This window comes from Magallana gigas, chromosome 3, assembly GCF_963853765.1.
Source record: "Magallana gigas chromosome 3, xbMagGiga1.1, whole genome shotgun sequence".
Lineage (NCBI taxonomy): Eukaryota > Metazoa > Mollusca > Bivalvia > Ostreida > Ostreidae > Magallana > Magallana gigas.
Window position 1 is genome coordinate 59600115 of NC_088855.1, and position 9788 is coordinate 59609902.

Sequence of the window (9788 nt, forward strand, 5' to 3'; positions counted from 1 at the left end):
CTGAACAAAAGTTTATAAATTATAATTTTTATTGCCATTTAAGTTTCGCGCAATACTGTAGTTTCTTATCAGGCAGATTTGTAAGCATAATGAATGTGGGGATGTTGACAATCCGTGGATCCAAGTGGAAAAGAAATTACAATTGTACATGTATGATTTTTTTAAATTCAGTATTAGGACCAGAATTAGATATCTCGGAAGGTTTTACAGCATAATTTGTCATGATAATGTTCTCTAAATGCACACTGCTTCTAGTGGTGAATGTAGGATCGGCGAAAAAAAGGTGCAAAATTGCCCTGGAAACGTTTGAAAGTTCAGTAAATTGTGACTTTAATCGTCTATATTTCATAATTTCAATATAAAGCTTAATATTTGTTAAAGTCTGCAATGTTTACTTTGTGTATTCTATATTCATGTGTAAGTCCCCAAACGTGTACCGTGTGTATTGGGTCCTAAGTTTAGTGTTTACCATATTCATGTGCAAGTCCCCAAAGTTGTACCGTGTGTATTGGGTCCTCAATTTAGTGTATACTATATTCATGTGTAAGTCCCCAAAGTTGTACCGTGTGTATTAGGTCCTCAGTCTAGTGTGTATACTATATTCATGCGTAAGTCCCCAAAGTTGTACCGTGTGTATAAGGTCCTCAGTCTAGTGTGTATACTTTATTCATGTGTAAGTCCCCAGAGTTGTACCGTGTGTAATAGGTCCTCAGTTTAGTGTTTACCATATTCATGTGTAAGTCCCCAAAGTTGTACCGTGTGTATTAGGTCCTCAGTTTAGTGTATACCTTATTCATGTGTAAGTCCCCAAAGTTGTACCGTGTGTATTAGGTCCTCAGTTTAGTGTATTCTTTATTCATGTGTAATTCCCCAAAGTTGTACCGTGTGTGTTTTGTCCTCAGTTTAATTTAAATTGGATTCATATGTCAATATCAAAAGGTGTACTGTGTGTGTTATTGGCTCTCAGTTAAATATATTTAAAAAAATAAATAAATAGATTTATCATGCCTAAGTTCCCAAACTATACACGTAGTTATGTGAGGATTAGGATTTCAGGTTTTTATGTTATTAGTACAAGTATTCCTCGCGATTTAAGATTTTAATCACATAACATTTTTCAAACGTTTTAAATCTCATTTGTTGAATGTTGAAATGATCAATTATCAATTAATCATATATCATTGTATGAATCCTCAGAAAATGGGGATCCATGTGGGATATTAAGTTGGCGCCATTGCAGAAAAAATACATAAAACGCTAACGTTGGTAGTGTAAGTTTTTTCTGCAATTAACGTTTCCATTATTTTTTTAAAGAATTTAGTCTAATCTAGATAAGGTCCTCAGTTTTGTTTGATTATAAGGAGCAGGGTCCCCATACTTTACACTCAAGTCCTCAGATTGGCACTTCCGGGTCCCCGTTTTCAAAATCCATTGATATTTCGTTTAAACACAACGATTCACTTTATCTACTCAAATCAGGATACAAACAGAATAAAATGAGTTGAACAATGTCAACTATGCTGTGAAATCTCTTGGTCCCCAATTTGAGATATTTTGACAAGGTCCCCAAAAAGGGGTTGATACACGTATGTGTGTGTGTGTGTGTGTGTGTGTGTGTGTGTGTGTGTGTGTGTGTGTGTGTGTGTGTGTGTGTGTGTGTGTGTGTGTGTGTGTGTGTGTGTGTGTGTGTGTGTGTGAGTGAAAGGTGATATCATATATTGCAATTATAAGGAATAATAGATAGATATATAGAAAGAAAGAAAGAAAGATAGATAGATAGATAGATAGATAGATAGATAGATAGATAGATAGATAGATAGTTAGATAGATAGATAGATAGATAGATAGATAGATAGATAGATAGATAGATAGATAGATAGATAGATACCAGATTTTGCAGTATATTAACGCCCCGATGAAGGAAAAAGAAACAAATATTGATGTTACTCTAACTATTATCCACAGGTTTTCTCCTAGGAAAGGACTGTATTCGGTATGGTCAAATATCTGCCTCCAATTTAAACCAATTTTTAAACCAAATCTTTATAAATCATAGTACAAAAAATGCCTATCATTTTAATCTTGATTTTAGTCATCATTGCCCATTCGCTGTTTATCTATGACGACACATAAATGACTAAATTCCCGTAAATTTGCAAAACAATGAAAATATTGTCATTTTTCTGTATAATTTGCATTCGGAATTATAGAACGCAGGTCTGCTCAAGTATGAATTTAACATATGTTTTTTTCATAAAATTATACACATCATACTAAAAAGTGGTACTTGAGCAAGCCTGCGCACAATATTTCTCAGTCGAAAAACCGTCAGAAAACACCCATAGTTTGCTACAAATCATCAATTTTATATAGTAAGACTATCTTCATGACGTCATCTTTGCATTATGACGTCGCTGTAATGAAACCCGAACTTTAGTGTATCTTGTCGTATTGTTGCCTATGAAAATAAATCCACACAATTTCGAAGATAAATATAGTATAACAATGCAAACATTACAAAAAACAACCTTAATTGTGTCCTGTAAATTAGACAAGGCCTTTGATGTTCACAAAAGAAGTTAAATTTATTTAGTCGATAAATTAGTATAATGTTGGATACTGTGGAATCATCAGATTTCGTTGTGGCTCAATTTTCGTGGGATTCATGGGTACCTCTTATCCACGAAAGAACATCCTCCACGAATTGATAAATTAGGGTAATAAAGTCGTATCTACTTTAGTAGATATATAAACAATTCAAGAAATTACATACCCAAGAACCTGTAAAATTTAAACCATCCACAAAAATTGGCCCCCACGAAATTTAATGACTCTACAGTATTTGAAAAGAGAGTGTGTAATAATAAAGATTAAGAACGACAAAAGGTGTGATGTTACCTTGACTTTGGCCTGAGCAAGATCCAGATACTTTATTGCAGGTGTTGTTACAATCTGATGGGCATTTGTTCTGACACTTTTGTCCGAAAAATCCATCTCTGCAGACTGTGCTACAGTTTTTGCCATATCTTCCACTTGGACACACTTTAAAATATTATGTTTCATTGAAAAATTATTTTTAAAAAACTCCGGTTATTTTGTATAAATATTTCTAAAAAAAATTACCAATACACCGATCTCCTTCAAGGATATAGCCTACACAGCATCTACCTAACTAAAACAAGAGAAAAAAACTTTTTAAAGTCCTACTTATAAATGTGTTATGCTATCGATGTTTGATAGTCCCTCACAACACCTTACCCACACATATTGGGGTCCATTGTAGTAGAGCTTAAACACACATTGACACAAAACATCAGCATTGTAAACATATGTACATAATCCTCCATATTCTTTGTACGTGGTGTGTTTGTTGTTGACGACTTCCTGGTCTGATGAAAATAACTTGTGTAAGGTTTTTCTGAGCAGGAAATACTATCAAGAATCCTTCTAATATTTAGTGATCGTTATAAACTAATAAGCAGCTGAACATTTTCAAAAAACATTTTCATGATAGTAGTTTGATATTTTACAATACGTTGTTACACCATCCTATTAGATAACTGTTATAATAGAACAATACTATAAAAAACACGTTTCTTCTATATCTGTATTGAAACAATACTTTTTTTTTCAGAAAGAAAGTAATCTATAGTGTGTTGTTTTCATTATCATAATTATGACTTTATTATGAAATTTATCAAAAAACCGATCTTTTCAATTAAAGCCTATATAACAGGACATGTCTGGTAATCACTCAATACACATGTACAAAACTAAGTGAATAGCCCCTAAAGTTTATGAGTATTGGACGTCATTTGAAAAAGTTTTGTGGATCTATAAATAGTACGACCATGTTAAGGATAAATATAAAAACAAATTATTGATCGCAAGATTATCATCTACATAATCTAGTTGCCTTTTATTTGTTATTTTGCGCGTATTTGCTATTTTTGTTTCAAATTGAATAATTGCTTTGTAAAGGAAATCTTCACAGAAAAATATTTTTTCAAAACTTATCTACATTTGTAATGTTTAACAATTAAAAAAATTAAATAAATTTAAGAAAAGTGAAATTATATAACAACAAAAACAGATCTATTTTTAAGCTTTCAAGAAAATAAGGTTTTGCTAATATTATGAACATTAAAATGAGGCCAATTTTATTTCAGCTTACTATGTAATATATCTATTAACAAAGATAAATAATTTGTTTAATTTTTTTTAAACTAAGATTTGACATCTACATATGGATTTTGCTTTGAATTAATTCCTTATATAAACTTTCAAAACAGCGAAAACGTTAAATTCTTTGTGAACTTTTTGATGACATCACAATGGTTATCGCACGGGCTTATCGTTTGACGGTTGTAATATTTTAAACGTAAAAACACTGTTATGTTAATGATTCAGAATAATTTGTCCCTGTCAAATTTGAATAAAAGTAATAAACAGCAACGTTAAAAAGTTCAACGGAATATTAACTTGTTTAGTACGTGATCAAATCTTCTTCACAGAATATGATCATGTCACCAACCAAGTTAATATTCCGGTAAACGTTAAAACTTGCCGTTTATATCTTAATTATACACTCATAAATCTAGGTAAACATTCCATTCCCAATGTTGCTATATCACCAGGTAATATCTCATTTCTAGTAATACCAATATAGCCAGTTGGTACAACGTTTTTATAATTAATATTTTTTTCTCCTGCTGTATCTTTCTGACTTTTGACAAGATTAAGCCTTGTTCGTTGTTACTTTGTATCAATGTCGTTCATACATCAAGGCTACTGACAATAATTACACCAACTGCATGATTGGACGACATTCTTGTTTTCTAGTAGGACATATGTGATTTAATATCATTTACAGTAATATGCATTGCCTTATAGTTAATTGATTAGATAAACTAGCCGCTGAGAAAATGTCAACAAGACTCAAGTTTTATTTTTACTTGTCTGCTAAGCATAATCTGAAGAATATATGCCTGGCTACTACATGGCTATGGCTATGAACAAACATCAGCAAATTAAACATATCAAAATACTTTGTTTTCGCTACATGAAGCAATTTTTCAATTTTTATCTGAATGTCATCTTTAACAATCCCTTTTAATGTGAAATTTAGAATACAGAATTGAATAAAAACTAGTAACAACACACAAAGGAAACTATTATTTGAGGTTTTTATTTTGATAGGTGCATCTAAATCTATGTTTTGACAACAAACTTACATGTACAACTGACAGTGCTTTGGTCATGTTTAGTAAAAAACAAATAAGTATAGTTTGCTGAGACAGAAAAATATTCTTCAATGTATTATCATAGCGTACCCTGAACAAGTGCTTTCTAAAATTGTCTATTATATCTATAACTGTATATTATTATTATTATAACATTTATATAGTGCTAAATATAATAACATTACTCTAAAGCGCTTTACATAATAAGTTAAAACTACACTATGAACATACACAAATAAAATTGATTGAGTTATTATAGGCATATAAATCTATAAAAAGAGGTTTACATATAGAAAATAGGCTAAACAGGTTTTGAATTATTCATAAAACATTTTCAGCACAGATTAAAGACTGAAGATCTAATTAAACTATTGAAAGGGTCAATTATAAAACGCTAATATAACAAGCATTCTGAGAGTATTGTATAAGCAATACACGTCCCCTACCGGTTTGTAGAAATTTATTTGATCCACACCGAGCCCGATAACGAACCCGAACATTAAAAAATTTGAATATAAAAAAAATAATTTTCTCGAAAATATGTCAACCAGACACTACAAAAGTGTAAACTTGATCTGTAGTTTGATATTTTGAAGCTGCTCAGCAAGTTTCATGTCATTCGTCAAACCCATAGAGAAAAAACAGTGGAAAACTGAAGTGGGACAGACAGACGGACAGACAGACAGACGGACGGACGGACGGACGGACAGACGGACAGACAGACAGACAGACAGACAGACAGACGGACTGACGGACGCAGAGGAAAGCTATAGTCCCCTCCGGTGAAACCGGTAGGGGACTAAAAAGATGTGTCTTGAGTAACTTTTTAAAACTGGTCAAATTTTCTTCGAGTCTTAAAACTGCGGGAAGACTGTTCCAAAGTTCAGCTGCACTGACATCGAAACGCCGATTTCCATTAAATTTGTTACGTCCCTTGGGCTTAACCAGAAATCTCGAGTTCTCTGGTCGAAGTGATCTTGATGGAAAATATACATCAACAAGGTTCTGAATGTATGCCGGTGACTTCTCTTGCAACGCCTTGAAAACAGTCAAAACTAGTTTGTATTGAATTCGAAATTCTATTGGCAACCAATGAAGAGCAATCAGCACCGGTGTGATATGATCATGCTTCTTGGTTCTTGTTATTATTTTGGCAGCTGTATTTTGAATTCTCTGTAGCTTTGACAAGGAGCTGGAGCTCAACCCATACAGCAATACGTTTCCATAAACAAGCCTTGATGTGACAAGGGAGCACACTAACGTTTTGCAAGCATTTTCCGAAATGAGTTTACGAATTCGACCAATATTTCGAAGTTGGTAGAAACACTGTTTAGAAATTGAACTAATTTGGTCATCTAAAGTCAGCGTCCGGTCAAAGAGTACCCCAAGGTTTCTAACGCAGGAATTTGCATCAATAATCTGACTGTCAAAGTTTATTTTGCAGTTTTCAAATGCACCAAGTCTGTTTTTAGAACATATAATAAGTTCTGTTTTGTTTTGATTTAATTTAAGCATATTGGTCTTCATCCAATCACTGATATCTGAAAGGCATGCCTGAAGTCTCCGTGTTATTGTGTCCCATGCCAGGCTTGGTTTGACAACCATATATACTTGAGTGTCATCAGCATAGCTGTGGAAAGAAATTTCATGCTTGCGACAAATCTCACGTATGGGTTTGGAGAACATACAGTAGAGCTTTGGCCCTAGAACTGACCCCTGTGGTACACCATGATTAAGTTGGAAATCAGCCGACGTAGACAAAAGGACCGCAACTCGCTGATATATATTGGTGAGATAAGATTCAATCCACGCCAGAGCATTGTCACCTATTCCATAGGAAAATTTAAGACGCTTAACAAGGATGGAATGGTCAATTACATCAAAAGCAGCTGACAGATCCAACATCAAAAGAACAGCGCATGAATTGGAGTCTAGCGCAGTCACAATATCATGGTGTACCTTCAAAAGACCCATCTCTGTAGAGTGATATACCCGATATGCAGACTGGTATGTGTCTTGCAGATTGTTTGAAACAAGATGATGCTCAGGTCGCGCATTGACTACCTTTTCCAGGATTTTAGATAGGAAGGACAGGTTGGAAACCGGGCGGTAGTTCTTCAGAACTTCATTGTCAAGTCCTTGCTTTTTTAGCAACGGGCGGACTACAGCTTCTTTGAAAGAGGATGGCACTGATGATTCTGCATGGGACTTGTTGATAGTTGTTGTAATAATTGGCAATAGGACGTCAATGGATTGTTTGAGAACATGGGTCGGTATTGGGTCTAGTTCGCAGTATTTAGGAGCTGAGTGCATGATTAATTTACGAACCTCAGTCTCAGTTGTTAATGCAAAGCAATCTAATGGTTGTCCACAAAATATCATGTCAGCGCTTAACTCACCCAGTCCGAGGTTTTCCTTGGATATAGCAAGCTGGTCACGGATGGTGGATATTTTCCCGATGAAAAATCTTCCAGATTCGTTTGCCGTTTCCTCTTTGTTGTCTAACTGTATAACAGTATGTGTCTGGTTATCATTCAATGTCCTATATAGCACTATGTTAATACATTATAATGTGTCCAGGTTCTAAGTATAGGAAACCACTTGAAACAGTTCTATGAAATATGGTGATAACAAACAGTGTTAATGCGGAGGATAAATATGGGAAACAAATTCGAACAAACTTTTATCCATCTCAAAATTCCATATAGAAGAATTTAAAAAATTTCAAAGCTGAGCAACACGGACCTCCAAAAAGATAGAGGTGGAATGAGATGCATTGGAGAAGTAAGCACCCCCTGCTGACCGGCCGCAATCACCTTGTGCTCATTGTCAGGAATGTAAGAAGAAATACTTTTAAAGATAAAAACCAATTCCTTATCATTACATATCTTTCATAATATTTTTTGAATTGTTTCTTTTGCACAGGTAGAAAAATCAAATTTAGAAAACTATAGAAGTTTCAGGATATTGTTCGTGTGCAAGCTTGTTTGCTTAACTTGATTTAATTGAGTTGGTAGAATTAATTTTAAATTATAAGGTATGAATTCGATAGGGAAGTACATCTAAGGTTCGGACAATCCTTCTCATAATGTTTTGGTTTTTTATTACCATAGCGAATACTATGTACTTTTTAACATAAAAACATTAGAAATTATGAAGTTTTTGATGATTTTAATTTTTAATTTTTTTTTATTCTTTTTTTTTGGGGTCATTTTTTTTATTGATTTTCTTTTCTTTTAATTGGACATAGTTTTGATTTAAATATGTATTTAGTTTTTATAATTCTAATATGTTATATGATAATATAAGATGTGGTAAGAGATATTTGCAAACATATTGTTCATATAGTCAAATACTTTAACACGTTTACATCGAAATGAAGAATGCAGTCAACTTGTCATACTCATGTAGCAATATACATCTATCGCTTTCATATGACATTTTTGTCTCTCAGTTCATTTGATGCGCAAGGGCATGATTTACACATGAACAGTTTAAATGCGAGACAAGGTACTGACAAACAAGTTGGTAAAATAAGAATGTCAACAATTTCGATTAAAGCCATCCTTTTGAAAGTTCTGTGGTCGATACAACGACCTAATCAGCAAACTAAATTTTCCAAGTTCATTGGGATATTATTTATATCGACATAAGAATGGCATACATCGTCGATATACCTGAATGTTGAGTTGAAGATTACAACGTGTAATACATATATTTTTCAAATACAAGTTCTTGATTAAATTCTACAACGGTTCTTCACGGTAACCTTGAAACCTATTGTTGTTTTATCAGTGTATTTACTATTGTGCCTAGTTAAGACAAGTCATAGTATGGAATCTTTCTTTAAACGTTTTGTAACGTGCAACGCGGCAAAGCTGTGTGTTTTAAACTTGAGTATGTCTTACACCCAGGCGTTGCATCAGATCCGTTAACCTGTTAACTCAGATTTTTGTTGTATCACTACAGGAATAATAATACCGATTTCTTATTGATTGGATAACCACTAACTGTGGTCGACGGGTATCTCCAGCAAATATAAATCACCGTTGTCCTGCCTCCAAGTAATAGTCAAAATCCCTGCGTAAACCTTGCGCTTCCTCCACTTTTGCCTGTGGTGCGCCTCTCTGTGTGTGCTCTACTTGTAATGCCTTATTTAGGTTTTACATCCAAGAGAACACAAACGCAGAGAGATTACAGTTACCTAATCCAAAATGCCTTTTTCAGGTCTTATAAATAGCAATTCACTGCTGTTAATCTCGACTTTAGTTTCAAGTAAACCGTAGCAATCACAATTGATGCCTACAACGCAGTTCTATAACAATCTGGCAGTTCTGACATATAAAAAAAATTAACAATATTCTCCATGGTGTTTAAGAATACATTTGTCTTATGTTTTGGCAAAACTAAAAACAAAACAATTTCCGTCACCGTTTAATATTCTGGCAAATAGCGCAAAACTTATCTAATACGAACTAAATATAGAAAAAAAGGTTAAATTTAACTTTAATTGATACCCAAGCACATTTGGACCAAATCCGAACA